Source organism: Ranitomeya variabilis, chromosome 1 (genome assembly GCF_051348905.1).
Source record: "Ranitomeya variabilis isolate aRanVar5 chromosome 1, aRanVar5.hap1, whole genome shotgun sequence".
Classification (NCBI taxonomy): domain Eukaryota; kingdom Metazoa; phylum Chordata; class Amphibia; order Anura; family Dendrobatidae; genus Ranitomeya; species Ranitomeya variabilis.
In genome coordinates this window covers 1,085,643,087-1,085,665,321 of record NC_135232.1, presented here as the reverse complement: position 1 = coordinate 1,085,665,321, position 22,235 = coordinate 1,085,643,087, and positions in this window count along the sequence as shown.

The window sequence follows — 22,235 nt, the reverse complement described above, 5'->3', positions numbered from 1 at the left end:
TGGTAAAATAAACAAATTGGATCTGAAGTTCTGATCTGAAATTTATTTGTGAAAAAAAGTTAAATGTTCATTTTTTTTAAACATTCCAGAAATTCCTGTGAAGCACCTGAAGGGTTAATACACTTCTTAAATGTGGTTTTGAGCATCTTGAGGGGTGCAGTTTTTAGAATGGTGTAACTATTTGGTATTTTCTATCATATAGACCCCTCAAAGTGACTTCTAAAATGATGTCTTCCCTAAAACAAATGGTGTTGTAAAAATGAGAAAGCGCTGGTCAACTTTTAACCCTTATAACTCCCTAACCCCAAAAATTTTGGTTCCAAAATTGTGCTGATGTAAAGTAGACATGTGGGAAATATTACTTATTAAGTATTCTGTGTAACATATCTCTGTAACTAAAGGGCATGAAATTTCAAAGTTGGAAAATTGCAAAATTTTCTAATTTTTTTCCAATTTTCCATTTTTTCACAAATAAATGCAAGTAATATCAAATACATGTTACCACTGTCATGAAGTACAATATATATATATTGATAAAACATTGTCAGGATCATCGGGATCCGTTGAAGCGTTCCAGGGTTATAACCTCATAAAGGGACAGTGGTCAGAATTGTAAAAATTGGCCTGGTCAATAAAGTGCAAACCACCCTTGGGGGTAAAGGGGTTAAGAAGCCCATCCCATTGCTGTGACCCTTCTCATGCTGCATCATGCAATCTTATACAATGTGTAATATCATATCAGTCATCTGAGGTCATTTGCAGAAATCTAATTGCAAATTGTTCGAATTCAATGGGCTCAGTATTTTCCTAAAAATTCAACACAAATTTAATTCCCATTAAATCAAGAACAAAAATACTCTAGTGCTAAGTGATAGGTGCCATAGTCATCTCCAAATTGAGTTATCTTCTTCTGGACCTTTATTGGCCATCATTATGTAAGAGCCACCAAAGAGTCCTTTACTTCTCACATTTAGCAGACCACTTTTTAAGAAAACTCTGACATATTCATAACCATGGCTCTTGATTTTATGTTTATTTTCTGGAAATCAAATTCATAAGGCTATATATATAATATCATTTTGACCCTTGCACTGATAAAGTCATTTGATTTTACTACACACTTTGTATTCTGATAACACCATAACCATAAAAAAATATTCTAGGGAAATGAGGATCCATTGCAGAAAAATTATTAAAAACATACATTTTAATTCAAAATTTCTTAAAAGTATTAAAAATCCAAGCAAAGAGAACACAAACCAAGTGACACGATATTACTGATGGTATGCTGATTAAATCCTATTTAGGATCAACATCACAAGGCAAACATCTTGTATGTATAGATATAACAAAGTAACAAAACAGGGAGAAAAGGAAATAATGAATATGGCACATCCTACTTCAGAGTTCACATGTCAAAAGGGTCAGCAGTAGTGATGAGCGAATATACTCGTTACTCGAGATTTCCCGAGCATGCTCAGGGGTCCTCTGAGTATTTTTTAGTGCTCGGAGATTTAGTTTTTCTTGCCACAGCAGAATGATTTACATCTGTTAGCCAGCATAAGTACATGTGGGGGTTGCCTGGTTGCTACGGAATCCCCACATGTACTTATGCTGGCTAACAGATGTAAATCATTCAGCTGCGGCAAGAAAAACTAAATTTCCGAGCACTAAAAAATACTCAGAGGACACCCGAGCGTGCTCGAGAAATCTCAAGTAACGAGTATATTCGCTCATCACTAGTCAGCAGCTTTCCAATATAAAGTGCATGTGCATTTTCTAAAGCTATAGTCCTTATCACTATGTTGCTTGAAGCAGAGAAATACCTATTAGGTGCAACAGAAGCAGAGGTTTCTCAGAAAAAAATAGATGTACTTACAAAGTGCCAAAGTTCTTGTGAGATGATTGATAACGTGTCACCACTAGTGTTGAGCGATACCGTCCGATACTTGAAAGTATCGGTATCGGAAAGTATCGGCCGATACCGGCAAAGTATCGGATCCAATCCGATACCGATACCCGATACCAATACAAGTCAATGGGACTCAAGTATCGGACGGTATCCTGATGGTTCCCAGGGTCTGAAGGAGAGGAAACTCTCCTTCAGGCCCTGGGAACCATATTAATGTGTAAAAGAAAGAATTAAAATAAAAAATATCGCTATACTCACCTGTCCGACGCAGCCGGGACCTCAGCGAGGGAACCGGCAGCGTTGTTTGTTTAAAATTCGCGCTTTTACTTGGTTACGTGAGGTCCCGGCTTGTGATTGGTCAGGGCGGCCATGTTGCCGGGACGCGGACCAATCACAGCAAGCCGTGACGAAATTACGTCACGGCTTGCTGTGATTGGTCCGCGTCCCGGCAACATGGCCGCCATTAACCAATCACAAGCCGTGACGTCACGGGAGGCTGGACATGCGCGTATTTTGAAAAGCGCGCGTGTCCAGCCTCCAGTGACGTCCCGGCAACATGGCCGCCATTAACCAATCACAAGCCGTGACGTCACGGGAGGCTGGACACGCGCGTATTTTGAAAAGCGCGCGTGTCCAGCCTCCCGTGACGTCACGGCTTGTGATTGGTTAATGGTGGCCATGTTGCCGGGACGCGGACCAATCACAGCAAGCCGTGACGTAATTTCGTCACGGCTTGCTGTGATTGGTCCGCGTCCCGGCAACATGGCCGCCCTGACCAATCACAAGCCGGGACCTCACGTAACCAAGTAAAAGTGCGAATTTTAAACAAACAACGCTGCCGGTTCCCTCGCTGAGGTCCCGGCTGCGTCGGACAGGTGAGTATAGCGATATTTTTTATTTTAATTCTCTTTTTTACACATTAATACATTAATGTTGTTGCGATACCCGATACCCGATACCACAAAAGTATCGGATCTCGGTATCGGAAATTCCGATACAGCAAGTATCGGCCGATACCCGATACTTGCAGTATCGGAATGCTCAACACTAGTCACCACCCCTGGACAACGCCGTTTCGCTGAATGCTTTTTCAACAGGAGTGTTTCCCTAGAATTTTTTTTAGCGTTGTGGTGTTATCATATGGCTATTTAGAGGAAATTATTGCATATATATATATGTATATATATACAGAGAGAGAGAGAGAGAGAGAGAGAAAAAACAACCAGCACTCCTAATGTGAACATGTGCAAGCTGCAAACTGCATCATATAGATAAAAAAGAACAGCAGCACATGTACATGAATCTAGGCCATGTGAAAACACAGACAAATATTCAATATGAATTATACTTCTCAAAAATATTTTTTTCACAAATTTTTTCAAAAAAATTTTTTTTTCATAAAACTTACAGTAATAGATGAAATCAAGATTTTTAGCGCATAAATTGGCCAATTCATGTATGCCCATCAACCATGTCAAGGTGATCTCCTTCTGATGGGTCCTACTCTACCATACATGCCACTTTTGGGCCACCAGCCTACAACTATGGACAAAACATGTCACTCTGGGCTAAACCTACAATTTATGGGCAGGTAGAGTTGATTACCACCACCTGCAAGGTCAATGGGAGGAGTGCAAGATCAGTCTGGATGCAGTCACATCCAACAACTAAATAGAGAAAAAAGAACAACCAGCACTCCAAATGTGAACACGTGCAGAACAGCAGCACATGTACATGAATCTAGGCCATGTGAAAACACAGACAAATATTCAATATGAATTATACGTCTCAAAAATATTTTTTTCACAAATTTTTTCAAAACAATGCATGTATTTACTGTAAGTTTTCTGAAAAAAAAATTATTTTGAAAAAATTTGTGAAAAAAATATTTTTGAGAAGTATAATTCATATTGAATATTTGTCTGTGTTTTCACATGGCCTAGATTCATGCACATGTGCTGCTGTTCTTTTTTATCTATATGATGCAGTTTGCAGCTTGCACGTGTTCACATTAGGAGTGCTGGTTGTTTTTTTTTCTCTATTTAGTTGTTGGATGTGGCTGCCTCCAGGCTGATCCTGCACTCCTCCCATTGACCTTGCAGGTGGCGGTAATCAAGTCTACCTGCCCATAAATTGTAGGTTTAGCCCTAGAGTGACATGTTTTGTCCATAGTTGTAGGCTGGTGGCCCAAAAGTGGCATGTAAGGTAGAGTAGGACCCATCAGAAGGAGATCACCTTGCCGTGGTTGATGGGCACACATGAATTGGCCAATTTATGGGCTAATAATCTTCATTTCATCTATTACTGTAAGTTTTATGAAAAAAACATTTTTTTGAAAACATTTGTGAAAAAAATATTTTTGAGAAGTATAATTCATATTGAATATTTGTCTGTGTTTTCACATGGCCTAGATTCATGTACACGTGCTGCTGCTCTTTATATATATACAGTATATATATATATATATATATATATATATATATATATATATATATATATAAACATGTCTATTGCTTTCTCTAAGTCCTTTGATTAGTTTTACACTTGTTTTCTATGTGTTGCAACTGCAAGTCTACATTTATGTATGTTTTATGTTTGCGCTAAAGGCTGATGCATTATAGCGCTTATGTTTTGACATCCGTAATAGTTTTTAGAACACGCTGGGCACAAGGCCTGAATACTTTATTTATGGACATAATAAAAGATATACTATAATGTCTTACATGATCACAAAGGGATGTACATGTAAGCCTGTAGGATTTTACATGATCCTTTGATTAAGCATGTAAGAGTAAAACATTTCATGGTCACGTGGGTATTCCTGTAGAGACTCTGGCAGCTGAGCAGAGGCCACAAATGCACCAGAGCTGATGTAATTGTGGATTATCTTGCTTAATTAAGCCTAGAGCTTTTTCTGTTTTGGCAGCAGTGATGTTCTGAATCTGGGAGGGAGATATAAGATATTCTGAGTGTCTTGGCATACTAAGAACTGTGTAGAGATTCTGAGCTGTGGATAGAATGTAACATGAAAGCAAATACAATTGTTTTGTCAATTCTTCTAAGAAAACCATAAACAGTGCTCAAACAGTAGTGTATGCTTGACACATGAAATAATTGAACACAGTCCTGAGATGCCAGCAGCAATTCGATGATTTCTCTGAATAATTAATTCTCTCTAAATATAAAAATAAAAAACGGAAAGCGAAAAAACATAAAACACCAAGATTGGCAACAATATAACAATTGTAAGTCTCAGAAATAACATTTTAGCTTTTGTACATATTTATGATAAGCATATTTATTTACTTTGCGAAAGTGATGCCGCACAACAGGGTTGTTGGAACATTTAGACAAACCGATAGTTGCTGAATGAATTTTGGCAAGAGAGATCATTCCCAATTATCAAGCCATGTAAAAATGCCATTGATCAGATCATTTCTCAGCATATAAATCATCGCTATTGGCAGCAAATCGCATGGGGAAATGATGAAGACAATATGAAGTTGAGTAGGGACACAATGATGGTATTAAAGGTTTTTTCCAGGAGTTTAACATTGAGGGCCTACTCTTAGAATTGTGGCAAGGCACTGATCTGGCCAAGGTTACAAAAGAATTTCTGCAGTACTCAAGGTTCCTAAGAGCACAGTGGCCTCCATAATCCTTAAATAGAAGAAGTTTGGGACCACCAGAAGTCTTCCTAGACCTGGCCATCCAGCCAAACTGAGCAATCATGGGAGAAGAGCCTTGGTGAGAGAGGTAAAGAAGAACCCCAAGATCACTGTGGCTGACCTCCAGAGATGCACTAGGGAGATGGGAAAAAGTTCCACAAAGTTAACTATCACTGCAGCCCTCCACCAGTTGGGCCTTTATGACTGAGTTGTCAGACAAAAGCCTCTCCTCAGTGCATCCTCAGACGTATGAAATCTCGCATAGAGTTTTCTAAAAAAAATACATCTCCCACATCCGATCACTGGCTCGCTCTTCTTATCTGCATCTCAAAAACATTTCTAGAATTCGCCCTTTTCTTACTTTCGACTCTGCAAAAACTCTTACTGTTTCACTTATTCATTCCCGTCTGGACTATTGTAACTCTCTACTAATCGGCCTCCCTCTTACCAAACTCTCCCCGCTCCAATCTGTCCTGAATGCTGCAGCCAGGATCATATTCCTCACCAACCGTTACACCGATGCCTCTACCTTGTGCCAGTCATTACACTGGCTACCCATCCACTCCAGAATCCAGTACAAAACTACTACCCTCATCCACAAAGCACTCCATGGCTCAGCACCACCCTACATCTCCTCTCTGGTCTCAGTCTACCACCCTACCCATGCCCTCCGCTCAGCTAATGACCTCAGGTTAGCATCCTCAATAATCAGAACCTCACACTCACGTCTCCAAGACTTTACACGTGCTGCGTCGATTCTTTGGAATGCACTACCTAGGTTAATATGATTAATCCCCACAGTTTTCAGCGTGCCCTAAAGACTCATTTGTTCAGATTGGCCTACCACCTCAACGCATTAGCCTAACGATCCCTGTGTGGCCGATAATAAAAAAAAACAAAAAACAAAACAAAAAAAAACCATAATCAGGTTCATCGTATCATTTTCTCATACACTTTATGCAGTTAATAGCCCACTGTGTCTGTACTGTTACATACTTAGGCAGTTAACTGGTTCATGCAGCTTTACATGAACACCCGAGCCTTACACTATGGCCGGTCCAAATAACTAAAGCAATTGTTACCATCCACCTCTCATGTCTCCCCTTTTCCTCATAGTTTGTAAGCTTGCGAGCAGGGCCCTCACTCCTTCTGGTATCTATTTTGAACTGTGATTTCTGTTATGCTGTAATGTCTATTGTCTGTACAAGTCCCCTCTATAATTTGTAAAGCGCTGTGGAATATGTTGGAGCTATATAAATAAAATTATTATTATTATTATTATTATTACATGAAAAACTCCCAGACTATGAGAAATAAGATTCTCTGGTCTGATGAGATAAAGATAGACCTTTTTGGTGATAATTCTAAGCGGTGTGTGTGGAGAAAACCAGGCACTGCTCATCACCTGCCCAATACAATCCCAACAGTGAAACATGGTGGTGGCAGCAGCATCATTCTAAGGGGGTGTTTTTCAGCTGCAGGGACAGGATGACTGGTTGCCATTTAAGGAAACATGAATGCAGCCAAGTACAGAGATATCCTGGATGAAAACCTCTTCCAGAGTGCTCTGGATCTCAGACTTGGCAGAAGGTTCACCTTCCAACAAGACAATGACCCTAAGCACACAGCTAAAATAACAAAGGAGTGGCTTCAGAAAAACTCTGTGATCATTCTTGACTGGCCCAGCCAGAGCCCTGACCTAAACCCAATTGAGCATCACTGGAGAGACCTGAAAATGGCTGTTTACCAACGTTTACCATCCAACCTGACGGCACTGGAGAGGATCTGCAAAGAAGAATGGCAGAGGATTCCCAAATCCAGGTGTGAAAAACTTGTTGCATCATTCCCAAGAAGACCTATGGCTGTACTAGCTCAAAAGGCGCTTCTACTCAATACTGAGCAAAGGGGATGAATACTTATGACCATGTGATATTTAGTGTTGAGCATTCCGATACCGCAAGTATCGGGTATCGGCCGATACTTGCGGTATCGGAATTCCGATACTGAGTTCCGATACTTTTGTGGTATCGGGAATCGGTATCGGAACCATATTCATGTGTAAAATAAAGAATTAAAATAAAAAATATGGATATACTCACCTCTCCGGCGGCCCCTGGATCTTACCGATGTAACCGGGAAGGGCATGAAGGGCCTTCGATAACGTCGCGGCTTCTGATTGGTCGCGTGACCGCTCATGTGACCGCTCACGCGACCAATCAGAAGCCGCGACGTCAGCCGCGACGTCATCGAAGGTCCTTCACGGGCTCATTCTTAGGAACGGAGGCTCCCGCTTACAGCAGTAAGGTCCAGGGGCCGCCGGAGAGTTGAGTATATCCATATATATCCATATACTCACCTCTCCGGCGGCCCCTGGACCTTACTGCTGTAACCGGGAGCCTCCGTTCCTAGCTCAAAAGGCGCTTCTACTCAATACTGAGCAAAGGGGATGAATACTTATGACCATGTGATATTTAGTGTTGAGCATTCCGATACCGCAAGTATCGGGTATCGGCCGATACTTGCGGTATCGGAATTCTGATACCGAGATCCGATACTTTTGTGGTATTGGGAATCGGTATCGGATCCATATTACTGTGTAAAATAAAGAATTAAAATAAAAAATATTGATATACTCACCTCTCTGGAGGCCCCTGGACATCACCGCTGGTAACCGGCAGCCTTCTTTGCTTAAAATGAGCTCGTTTAGGGCCTTCCATGACGTCACGGCTTCTGATTGGTCGCGTGCCGCTCATGTGACCGCCACGCGACCAATCACAAGCTGTGACGTCATTCTCAGGCCCTAAACTCCTCATTCTAGGAATTTAGGACCTGAGAATTACGTTACGTACACAGTTTCCTCTCCTTCAGACCCTGGGAACCATCAGGATACCTTCCGATACTTGGTGTCCCATTGACTTGTATTGGTATCGGGTATCAGTATCGGCGATATCTGATACTTTTCGGGTATCGGCCGATACTATCCGATACCGATACTTTCAAGTATTGGACGGTATCGCTCAACACTAATGACAACCCATCGGTGATTAGCGATCACGTGACAGGGTCTCCAATTGGCAGGATTTCCGGTGTGCTTCCCTGAAGCACAAGTTACGTGCCTCTGTCAGAGATTGACAGCAGCATTTAACTAGTTAACATCTATGGGTGGATCGCGATTCTACCTGCAGCTGTTGCAGTCACATGTCAGCTGTGTATATCAGCTGACATGTGCCCGGAAAGGTGCAGGCTCAGTGCTGTAGCTTGCACCAAACAGGGTAAGCCTGACATCGGTGTGCTATTACGCCCAATGTCGGAAAGGATTTAAGTAAATAGGAGCCAACTTCCAGATAAAGAAGAATATGAATTTGTGTGTGTTATTTCAGAAGTAAAATGAAGTGTCTATGACATTGTCCGTCTCAGATCCTCAAAATCGCTAGAACTGTAGAGATGCAGCTTTCCTGAAACATTGCCCATCACTCGATTTTCCCCCAGACAACCACACATCTCCGCTTTGACTAAGCATATTCAGTTCTTTCAATATATTCAGTTTTGCCTCCTTGTTTTTAATAAAAAATGTTGTTGTTTTTTTTTTTAGTAAAACAGTATTGCTCAAATATATTTTTATTGGTGTTCCACCTTCCATTATAATTATTTTTATACAGTGGGTACGGAAAGTATTCAAACCCCTTTAAATTTTTCACTCTGTGTTTCATTGCAGCCATATGGTAAGTTCTACAAAGTTCAATTGTTATCTCATTAATGTATACTCTGCACACCCTCTTTACTGAAAAAAAAGAGAAATGTAGAAATTTTGCCAATTTATTAAAAAAGAAAAAACAAAATATCACTAGTGTTGAGCGATACCGTCCGATACTTGAAAGTATCGGTATCGGATAGTATCGGCCGATACCCGAAAAATATCGGATATCGCCGATACCGATACCCGATACCAATGCATTTCAATGGGACGCAAAGTATCGGAATGGTTCCCAGGGTCTGAAGGAGAGGAAACACTCTTTCAGGCCCTGGGATCCATATTCATGTGTAAAATAAAGAATTAAAATAAAAAATATGGATATACTCACCTCTCCGGTGGCCCCTGGATCTAACCGCTGTAACCGGGAGCCTCCATTCCTAAGAATGAGCGCGTGAAGGGCCTTCGATGACGTCGTGGCTTCTGATTGGTCGCGTGACCACTCATGTGACCGCTCACGCGACCAATGAGAAGCCGCGACGTCAGTCGCGACGTCATCGAAGGTCCTTCACGGGCTCATTCTTAGGAACGGAGGCTCCCGGTTACAGCGGTAAGGTCCAGGGGCCGCCGGAGAGGTGAGTATATGGATATTTATGGATATACTCAACTCTCCGGCGGCCCCTGGACCTTACTGCTGTAAGCGGGAGCCTCCGTTCCTAAGAATGAGCCCGTGAAGGACCTTCGATGACGTCGCGGCTTCTGATTGGTTACGTGAGCGGTCACATGAGCGGTCACGCGACCAATCAGAAGCCGCGACGTTATCGAAGGCCCTTCATGCCCTTCCCGGTTACATCGGTAAGATCCAAGGGCCACCGGAGAGGTGAGTATATCCATATTTTTTATTTTAATTCTTTATTTTACACATGAATATGGTTCCGATACCGATTCCCGATACCACAAAAGTATCGGAACTCAGTATCGGAATTCCGATACCGCAAGTATCGGCCGATACCCGATACTTGCGGTATCGGAATGCTCAACACTAAATATCACATGGTCATAAGTATTCATCCCCTTTGCTCAGTATTGAGTAGAAGCGCCTTTTGAGCTAGTACAGCCATAGGTCTTCTTGGGAATGATGCAACAAGTTTTTCACACCTGGATTTGGGAATCCTCTGCCATTCTTCTTTGCAGATCCTCTCCAGTGCCGTCAGGTTGGATGGTAAACGTTGGTAAACAGCCATTTTCAGGTCTCTCCAGTGATGCTCAATTGGGTTTAGGTCAGGGCTCTGGCTGGGCCAGTCAAGAATGATCACAGAGTTTTTCTGAAGCCACTCCTTTGTTATTTTAGCTGTGTGCTTAGGGTCATTGTCTTGTTGGAAGGTGAACCTTCTGCCAAGTCTGAGATCCAGAGCACTCTGGAAGAGGTTTTCATCCAGGATATCTCTGTACTTGGCTGCATTCATGTTTCCTTAAATGGCAACCAGTCATCCTGTCCCTGCAGCTGAAAAACACCCCCTTAGAATGATGCTGCCACCACCATGTTTCACTGTTGGGATTGTATTGGGCAGGTGATGAGCAGTGCCTGGTTTTCTCCACACACAACGCTTAGAATTATCACCAAAAAGGTCTATCTTTATCTCAGCAGACAAGAGAATCTTATTTCTCATAGTCTGGGAGTTTTTCATGTAATAATAATAATAATAATAATAATAATAATTTTATTTATATAGCTCCAACATATTCCACAGCGCTTTACAAATTATAGAGGGGACTTGTACAGACAATAGACATTACAGCATAACAGAAATCACAGTTCAAAATAGATACCAGGAGGAGTGAGGGCCCTGCTCGCAAGCTTACAAACTATGAGGAGAAGGGGAGACACGAGAGGTGGATGGTAACAATTGCTTTAGTTATTTGGACCAGCCATAGTGTAAGGCTCGGGTGTTCATGTAAAGCTGCATGAACCAGTTAACTGCCTAAGTATGTAACAGTACAGACACAGTGGGCTATTAACTGCATAAAGTGTATGAGAAAATGATACGATGAACCTGATTATGGTTTTTTTTTGTTTTGTTTTTTGTTTTTTTTTATGATCGGCCACACAGGGATCGTTAGGCTAATGCGTTGAGGTGGTAGGCCAATCTGAACAAATGAGTCTTTAGGGCACGCTGAAAACTGTGGGGATTAATCATATTAACCTAGGTAGTGCATTCCAAAGAATCGACGCAGCACGTGTAAAGTCTTGGAGACGGGAGTGTGAGGTTCTGATTATTGAGGATGCTAACCTGAGGTCATTAGCTGAGCGGAGGGCACGGGTAGGGTGGTAGACTGAGACCAGAGAGGAGATGTAGGGTGGTGCTGAGCCATGGAGTGCTTTGTGGATGAGGGTAGTAGTTTTGTACTGGATTCTGGAGTGGATGGGTAGCCAGTGTAATGACTGGCACAAGGTAGAGGCATCGGTGTAACGGTTGGTGAGGAATATGATCCTGGCTGCAGCATTCAGGACAGATTGGAGCGGGGAGAGTTTGGTAAGAGGGAGGCCGATTAGTAGAGAGTTACAATAGTCCAGACGGGAATGAATAAGTGAAACAGTAAGAGTTTTTGCAGAGTCGAAAGTAAGAAAAGGGCGAATTCTAGAAATGTTTTTGAGATGCAGATAAGAAGAGCGAGCCAGTGATCGGATGTGGGGGATGTATTTTTTTTAGAAAACTCTATGCGAGATTTCATACGTCTGAGGATGCACTGAGGAGAGGCTTTTGTCTGACAACTCAGTCATAAAGGCCCAACTGGTGGAGGGCTGCAGTGATAGTTAACTTTGTGGAACTTTTTCCCATCTCCCTACTGCATCTCTGGAGGTCAGCCACAGTGATCTTGGGGTTCTTCTTTACCTCTCTCACCAAGGCTCTTCTCCCATGATTGCTCAGTTTGGCTGGATGGCCAGGTCTAGGAAGACTTCTGGTGGTCCCAAACTTCTTCTATTTAAGGATTATGGAGGCTACTGTGCTCTTAGGAACCTTGAGTACTGCAGAAATTCTTTTGTAACCTTGGCCAGATCAGTGCCTTGCCACAATTCTGTCTCTGAGCTCCTTGGCCAGTTTTTTTGACCTCATGATTCTCATTTTGTCTGATATGCACTGTGAGCTGTGGGGTCTTATATAGACAGGTGTGTGCCTTTCCAAATCGAGTCCTATCAGTTTAAATAAACACAGCTGACTCCAATGAAGGAGTAGAACCATCTCAAGGAGGATCACAAGGAAATGAACAGCGTGTGACTTAAATAGGAGTGTCTGAGCAAAGGGTCTGAATACTTATGACCATGTGATATTTCTGTTTTTCTTTTTTAATACATTTGCCACAATTTCTACATTTCTGTTTTTTTCAGTCAAGATGAGGTGCAGAGTGTATACACATTAATGAGAAAAAATTAACTGTTTTGAATTTACCAAACAGCTGCAATTAAACAAAGAGTAGAAAATATAAAGGGGAATACTTTCTCTGCCTACTGTATGTAGGATTTTCAATTATTTCGACTAAGGTGAGGCTAGAAACTGCACTTTGTATAAAAAGTGGCTTTTTTATATTTTAGTTACAGATTTGTTTTTATGGTTTGTCTTTATTTCCCACATTGGGTCTAAGGTCATAAAAGACTTAAAAGACTAAGGTCAGACTCATAATATTTTTATGCTAAAATTCAACATTAGAATATTTGCATTTGCGGCTGATTTTCCCTGAACTTGGACTAGCATATTAGCCCACGTTGCAGGACAAATTCTACCTGTACTGTAAGTACTGTAACGCTCAACTGGCAAAGACCCAGCAACTCTTGGACAGCACCCTCCCGATACCTGGCAATCACGTGATTTCTAGGACTGATGTTGCTTACAGAACAGTATATAACGTGCCGATTAATTTATGTGTATACAGAAATCAGAAAGGTTGAGACATAATAAACTATTTATGCCTCTTCTTTATGGGAAGTCTGGTTATTGCATTGTGCAACTGCTGACTCTGAAAATGCTAAAAGTTTCAAAATTCCCCATTTAAAATATTTGTCAGTATGCAAAAAGTTAAATAAAAATACAGAAAAATATTTAGAATTGAGAGTCCTCAGTGGTTGATACCTTCTAATGGCTAACACGGTACCAAGATATATATATTTCCTATAAAAAATATAGACAAATGTATGAACATGCATGAGTCAAAAATTCATAACTTTTTACTATGCCTGCAGATATTTTTACACATCTGCTTTTTCAAACGTGTATAAATGCTTCTCAATAAAATGTTAAGTGGTTTAGCAATGACTAAGCAATGACTCATCATCATAGCTCAGCTTGTGCTGCTCTGACCTACATTTACCAGGTCTACTACCCAGGAATATTCACATCTTTGTCATCAGTTATGGCTACCTAGGCCCATAAATCCACTACAACAGCAGCATGTGTATCATAGCAAAGACAATTTAGATTTGATTCACTGCATACTATTCTATTTGCTACCCTCATGTTTTTATGCAACATATATTTATGGAATAGTCCAAAAGAAGGAGCCAAAATGCCAATTTATAGGTACAACAAGATTCCTAGGTGTCCATCATTCAGCACAAGAGAGTGACAACAATCCTTGACATCCAATTAATAAGTGACCATGGAATAGTAAACTAGTTTAAAGGGTTATTCACCATATTTAAGGTTATCACATTTTCATAGGATATGTCGAGAATACTGGGGTCTAAATTGCACCATCAAAATAAAGTGGTGGCCTCATATATGTACCACCGCTCCAGTCATTGTCTATGAAACTGCCATAGAAAGTTGAGCGCTGTACTTGTCAATCCCATACATGATGAAAGGAGCATTGTCACCAATATTCATCCTCCTCTCCACAGTAATGGAAAAATTCTGAAACCTTCTCTTGGGATTGGTTGGGTGTCCAAGCAGTCAGAACCCATTGATCCACACATCAATAAGTAAGTGCAATTCTTGCTATTATACCACAGCTAATTTTTCTGAAAACATGAGGATTCTGCCAAATATCCAGTTTCTGGCCATTGTATGGATTGATGCTTCAACCAAAATCTTGGTGCTATGCTTGCTGTCCTATTTTTTACGGTGAACTGTTACATCATTATAGAATGTTTTTATCCTGTCTATACCTTCTGATAGCTCTGCAACCACAGAAAAATGGCTGAAGTTGTGACTGTATATCTTGAGGATCTGAAATCGGAGGAAGAAAGAAGAGGAGAGACAATTTTCACAGTGCAGGAAGAGAAAAGAATTTAACATCATGCTCCAGAGCGTAGTCAGCATCACTGGCGGACACAGGCAGAAAACGGCAAGTGTGCAAGAATTGTATATGGGCTCTTTGCAGCCTAATCGTAATATACATATGGACCTGTTTTGGAGATGAATAAGGGCCCCCTTACCTCTGTGCCTCCTGTGCGGCCACACAGGTTGCACCAATGATATGTCTGCCCATGGTCAGTATTCAGCATGGGAGTTGGAGCAGACCAGAGAGCCGCTTAACACATAGAAGATGTGTGATGAGAGGTCCCAGTCTTTTACTTTGACCAATGGAAAAGAAAGTAAGCCTGGTGTTAATCATTTTACATAAGATAGTCAAGGATAGAGTACTTCCTGTTGTATACTTTCATTGGAATAATTGCTATGGTTTTCCGTTAGGACAGAAACTGACTAGTCCAAGTAGCGAAGAGCTGAATTAACAGAGAAAAAATATCTGCAGAAAGATCTTATCATATCCGGAAGACACCTGGCGCACCGGTGACTTAATCAAGGATAAGCCTAAAGACTATGTTGTTTCAGTCATACGTAACTAGTGATGGGCCAGCCTGTGAATATTCAGGCGTGTTTAGCTGAACATCTAAAACAAAGTTCGGTTAGGGTTCCAGAATGTTACCCGGACCTAATCCCGGACTCCATTTAGATGAATGGGGGGCCCGAACATCCATTGTTTGCCACACTGTCATCTGCATGACAGCGCTGCAAACATGGGCTCTGATTGGCAGTATGATCATTATCAGAGAGCTGATAATGATCAGAAAGCTGCTGTTAACATGCTGTCAGATGACAGTTTGAGCCAGCAGTTGTGACCGGCAGCAAAAAAAAGTTACAGCCAGTCACAGATGTCGCCTGATGAGAGAGTACTACTCTGATCAGCATATGCCTGCTGTCGCTGATAGCAGTGAGAGCAAGTGCCACTGATGGGAGTATTCATCAACCGGCAACCGGCACATGTGCTGTAAATAAATAAATTTTAAAAAATTACATGGTATGTCTTCTTTTATTGATAACCAGAGAAGGCAAAACTGTCAGCTGCAAGCTGTAACCTTCAGCTGTCAGCTTTATCATGGCTGGTAGAATAGAGTGATCCCCATGTGGTCCCCATGAGATTTTTTTAATTATTTAAATAAATTAAAAAAACAGAGTGAAGTCCCCCCATTTTTGACAAACAGCCAAGCTAAAGCAGACAGTTGGGAGCTGATAATCTCAGGCTGGTAAGGAGTCATGGATATTGCCCCCCCTGCCTAAAAATAGCAGCCTGCAGCCACTCAGAAAGAGGGTATATGGGAACCGTAGATCTCTGATCGGCAGTAATGATCTCGTCACCGAACAGAGCCGAAGGTGTTTCTTGTGCTTTCATGCACATGTATGTGATGTGGGAAACACCCGATGGTCGGGGTGCCAAACCCAAACAGCTACACGGACTTCCTGGAGAAGTCCATGTTCAGGGTCTGTGCACAAACGCTAGGTGTTCGATACGGATCCCGAACTTTACTGTTCGGGTTCATCCATCTCTAGTCATAGCCCAAATTGTTGCCAGAGACTGCTAACAGCTGATAGGGTTTGGATAACCTGAATACTATTCTGTGTTACCGATTATAAATTACATCTGACTTCAGATACTCTTTGAAATAAATTTTTGCTTGCAAACTGAAAATAAGTAAAATTGTATGTAACGCTGTGTCCAGAAATACAAAATCAGGCAAGCTTTTCACTCATGAAGTCATTGTTCAGCACTTACGGAGGAAAAAACCCTGCAAGGAAACTTCTAGTGAATCATGTCTAATCAAATTCAATGTCAACAACACATTAATTATAGTTTCAAAATTAATGGATGCAATAACTTTTAAAATATAAATGGTTGCACTGCCAAAATATTTTAGTTACTGAAAAACAAAGAAAATTACAGTGCCATGGTTGGCTTATGGTGCAATTTGAATAGTTTACCATATCCCAAAGGGCTTATTTTTCTGTCAACATAACTGTTTGAATTCTTTTTTGTAAAATGAATTTTAGTTTTTGCTGGTCCATTTTAGGATAAGGGTGGACTGTTGGGGAATAGGGTAGACTAAACAAATGTTTATTTTTATTTTTCACTAAGACTTGCTTGGTGTGAATATCACTGTAACTAATTCAATGGATAATTACAGTTAGGGAAATGTTAAATATGTGATAGGGTTTTTTCTACAATAATTTTTCATTAACAAAATATTAATTTACTAGATGGAGGCCCTATGCTATCACGTTTTTTGAGGTAAAATACTTTTTAACCCTTTCATGACCCAGCCTATTTTGACCTTAATGACCTGGCCATTTTTTGCAATTCTGACCAGTATCCCTTTATGAGGTAATAACTCAGCAACGCTTCAACGGATCCTAGCGATTCTGAGATTGTTTTTTCATGACATATTGGGCTTCATGATAGTGGTAAATTTAGGTCGATAATTTCTGCGTTTATTTGTGAGAAAAATGGAAATTTGGCAAAAATTTTGAAAATTTCGCAATTTTCACATTTTGAATTTTTATTCTGTTAAACCAGAGAGTTATGTGACACAAAATAGTAAATAAATAACATTTCCCACATGTCTCCTTTATATCAGCACAATTTTGGAAACAACATTTTTTTTTGCTAGGATGTTATAAGGGTTAAAATTTGACCAGTGATTTCTCATTTTTACAACAAAATTTACAAAACCATTTTTTTTAGGGACCACCTCACATTTGAAGTCAGTTTCATGGTTCTATATGACTGAAAATACCCAAAAGTGACACCATTCTAATAACTGCACCTCTCAACGTGCTCAAAACCACATTCAAGAAGTTTATTAACACTTCAGGTGTTTCACAGCAGCAGAAGCAACATGGAAGGAAAAAATGAACATTTAACTTTTTAGTCACAAAAATGATCTTTTAGCAACAATTTTGTTATTTTCCCAAGGGTATAAGGAGAAACTGGACTACGAAAGTTGTTGTCCAATTTGTCCTGAGTACGCTGATACCTCATATGTGGGGGTAAACCACTGATTGGGCGCACGGCAGGGCTTTGAAGGGAAGGAGCTCCATTTGACTTTTTGAATAAAAAATTGGCTCCAATCTTTAGCGGACACCATGTCGCGTTTGGAGAGCCCCCGTGTGCCTAAACATTGGAGCTCCCCAACAAGTGACCCCATTTTGGAAACTAGACCCCCCCAAGGAACTTATCTAGATGCATAGTGAGCACTTTAAACCCCCAGGTGTTTCACAAATTGATCTGTAAAAATGAAAAAGTACTTTTTTCTCAGAAAAATTTTTTTAGCCTCAATTTTTTCATTTTCACATGGGCAACAGGATAAAATGGATCCTAAAATTTGTTGGGCAATTTCTCCTGAGTATGCTGATACCTCATAAGGGGGGGTAAACCACTGTTTGGGCACATGGTAAGGCTCGGAAGGGAAGGAGCGCCATTTGACTTTTTGAATGAAAAATTAGCTCCATCCTTAGCGGACACCATGTCGCGTTTGGAGAGTCCCTGTGTGCCTAAACATTGGAGCTTCCCCACAAGTGACCCCATTTTGGAAACTAGACCCCCCAAGGAACTTATCTAGATGCATAGTGAGCACTTTAAACCCTCAGGTGCTTTACAAATTGATCCGTAAAAATGAAAAAGTACTTTTTTTCACAAAAAAATTATTTTAGCCTCAATTTTTTCATTTTCACATAGGCAACAGGATAAAATGGATCCTAAAATTTGTTGGGCAATTTATCCTGAGTATGCTGATACCTCATAAGGGGGGGTAAACCACTGTTTGGGTGCACGGCAAGGCTCGGAAGGGAAGGCGCGCCATTTGACTTTTTGAATGGAAAATTAGCTCCAATCGTTAGCGGACACCATGTCGCGTTTGGAGAGCCCCTGTGTGCCTAAACATTGGAGCTCCCCCACAAGGGACCCCACCTTGGAAACTAGACCCCCCAAGGAACTTATCTAGATGCATAGTGAGCACTTTAAACCCCCAGGTGCTTCACAGAAGTTTATAACACAGAGCCGTGAAAATAAAAAATAATTCTTCTTTCCTCAAAAATGATATTTTAGCCTGGAATTTTTTATTTTCCCAAGGGTAACAGGAGAAATTGGACCCCAAATGTTGTTGTCCAGTTTGTCTTGAGTACGCTGATACCCCATATGTGGGGGTAAACCACTGTTTGGGTGCATGGCAGGGCTCGGAAGGGAAGGCACGCCATTTGGCTTTTTGAATGGAAAATTAGCTCCAATCATTAGCGGACACCATGTCGCGTTTGGAGAGCCCCTGTGTGCCTAAACATTGGAGCTCCCCCGCAAGTGACACCATTTTGGAAACTAGACCTCCCAAGGAACTAATCTAAATGTGTGGTAAGCACTTTGAACCCCCAAGTGCTTCACAGAAGTTTATAACGCAGAGCTATGAAAATAAAAAAAATTTTTTCTTTTCTCAAAAATCATTTTTTAGCCCACAATTTTTTATTTTCCAAAGGGTAACAGGAGAAATTTGACCCCAAACTTGGTTGTCCAGTTTCTCCTGAGTACGCTTATACCCCATATGTGGGGGTAAACCACTGTTTGGGCACACGTTGGGGTTCGGAAGGGAAGTAGTGACATTTCGAAGTGCAGACTTTGATGGAATGCTCTGCGGGCGTCACGTTGTGTTTACAGAGCCCCTGATGTGCCTAAACAGTAGAAACCCCCCACAAGTGACCCCATTTTGGAAACTAGACCCCCAAAGTACTTATCTAGATGTGTGGTGAGCACTTTGATCCCCCAAGTGCTTCACAGAAGTTTATAACGCACAGCCGTGAAAATAAAAAATCATTTTTCTTTCCTCAAAAATAATTTTTTAGCCCGCAATTTTTTTTCCCAAGAGTTACAGGAGAAATTGGACCCCAAAAGCTGTTGTCCAGTTTCTCCTGAGTACACTGGTACCTCAGATGTGGGGGTAAACCACTGTTTGGGCACACTTCCGGGCTCGGAAGGGAGAGAGCACCATTTGACTTTTTCAACGCAAGATTGGCTGGAATCAATGGTGACGCCATGTCACGTTTGGAGACCCCCTGATGTGCCTAAACAGTGGAAACCCCTCAATTCTAACTCAAACACTAACCCCAACACACCCCTAACCCTAATCCCAACCCTAACCACAAACCTAACCCCAACACACCCCTAACCCTAGTCTTAACCCTAATTCCAATCCTAACTCTAATTCCAACCCTAACCCTAAGGCTATGTGCCCACGTTGCGGATTTGTGTGCGGATTTTTCGGCACCGTTTTTGAAAAATCTGCAGGTAAAACGCACCGCGCTTTACCTACGGATTTACTGCGGATTTCCAATGTTTTTTGTGTGGATTTCACCTGCGGATCCCTATTATGGAGCAGGTGTAAAACGCTGCAGAATCCGCACAAAGAATTGACATGCTGTGGAAAATACAACGCAGCGTTTCCGTGCTGTATTTTCCGCACTATGGGCACAGCGAATTTGCTTTTCCATAGGCTTATGTGGTACTGTAAACGTGATGGAAAACTACTACATATCCGCAGCGACCAATCTGCTGCGGATCCGCAGCCAAATCCGCACCGTGTGCACATAGCCTAATTCTAACCCTAATTCCAACCCTAACCCTAATTTTAACCCTAGCCCTAATTCTAACCCTAGCCCTAATTCTAACCCTAGCCCTAAGTGCAACCCTAGCCCTAATTCTAACCCTAGCCCTAAGTGCAACCCTGTCCCTAAGTGCCACCCTATCCCTTAGTGCCACCCTATCCCTACGTGCAACCCTATCCCTACGTGCAACCCTATCCCTAAGTGCAAGCCTATCCCTAAGTGCAACCCTATCCCTACCCCTAACCCTAACCCTACCCCTAACCCTAACCCTACCCCTACCCCTAACCTTAACCCTAACCCTAATGGAAAAACAAAAATAAATATATTTTCTGTACTTTATTATTGTCCCTACCTATGGGGGTGATAAGGGGGGGTTATTTACTATTTTTTTTATTTTGATCGCTGTGATAGAACTTATCACAGTGATCAAAATGTACAGGGAACAAATCTGCCGGCCGGCAGATTCGGCGGGCGCACTGCGCATGCGCCCGCCATTTTCCAAGATGGCGGCGCCCATGCGAGAAGACCGAGGACACCGGGAGGGACACCAGGACTAGGTAAGTATGGGGGGGTGCGATCGGACAGTGGGGGGGCAGAGGGAAGGACGGGGAGGGTCGGAGGGGAGGGGAAGGCGCTTAGGACAGGACGGAGGGGTTGGGAACACTAACGGCGGCTGCAGATCGCCGCCGTCAGTCGGTGGGGGGGCAGATCGGGGTCTCCAGCCATGGCCGATGCTATTGCAGCTTCGGCCATGGCTGGATTGTAATATTTCACCAATTTCCATAGGTGAAATATTACAGATTGCTCTGATTGGCTGTTTCACTTTCAACAGCCAATCAGAGCGATCGTAGCCACGGGCGGGCGAAGCCACCCCCCTGGGCTGTAGCACCACTCCCCCTGTCCCTGCAGAATGGGTGAAATTGGAGTTAACCCTTTCACCCGGCCTGCAGGGACGCGATCCGGCCATGACGCATATGCTGCGTCACAGGTCAGATTGGCACAGGTTTTCATGATGCATACGCTGCGTCAAAGGTCGGGAAGGGGTTAAAAACAGTCAGTGAAATATTTTACCTCACAAAATGAATCCACGGTGATCCCCTGCTGTAATGTCAGTATTATCTTTTGCTTCCTCCCCTGCCCAGGAGATGTGGTATGCTCCGTACACAGTCAGACACAGTCAATTTTTACAATGAACTTTTGTTCATGGGAAAACCCCTTTAATGTGACCTGCTTCCTCTGCCTGTAGACACGTCGTGCATCTGCCGCCAGGATCAGCCAAATGATTCACTGCATGTGTGCGTAATTTGCACAGGACCAGCTAATCAGATCGCCGCTATCTTTGCGCAGACAGATAGCGGCAGTCACATTGAAACTGCACATGTACTCCTCCTGTACAAAGATGGTAGCAGTTAGTGAATCATTCAGCTGATCCCGGCGGCGGCGTGTTCGTGACGGTGTTCCGCTGGTTCGCTGGTGGTAACGTGCAAGAGGCTGTGTGAGTGTGTGAGAGTGAGTATGAGTCTGAGTGTGTGAGTGTGAGAGTGTGTAAGTGGGTGAGTTTGAGTGTGTGAGTGTGTGAGTATGAGTGTGAGTGTTTGAGTGTGAGTGTGTGAATGAGAGTGTGTGAGAGTGTGAGAGTGTGTGAGTGTGTGTTGCATACAGCGTATAGATTGTGTGTGTGGTGCAACGGTGTTCCGCTGGTGGTACCATGCAATTTCTCCTTCCTAAACCCGACATGATATGAGACATGGTTTACATACAGTAAACCATCTCATATCCCTTTTTTTTGCATATTCCACACTACTAATGTTAGTAGTGTGTATGTGCAAAATTTGGGCACTGTACCTTCCGTCGCTCAGATCAAGTCACACGAAGTAAATCCATCTGAAGGGGTTAAATCATTTTACAGCCAGGAGCTATGCTAAAGCAGTGTTCATGCCTGTAAAACCCCCGGGGAATGAATGGAAAGCGGGGTGACCTGTAGTTACCTTGAGTCGCGGTGAGGCGCCCTCTGCTGGATGTCCTCATATGAACTCAAGCGTGGGAAC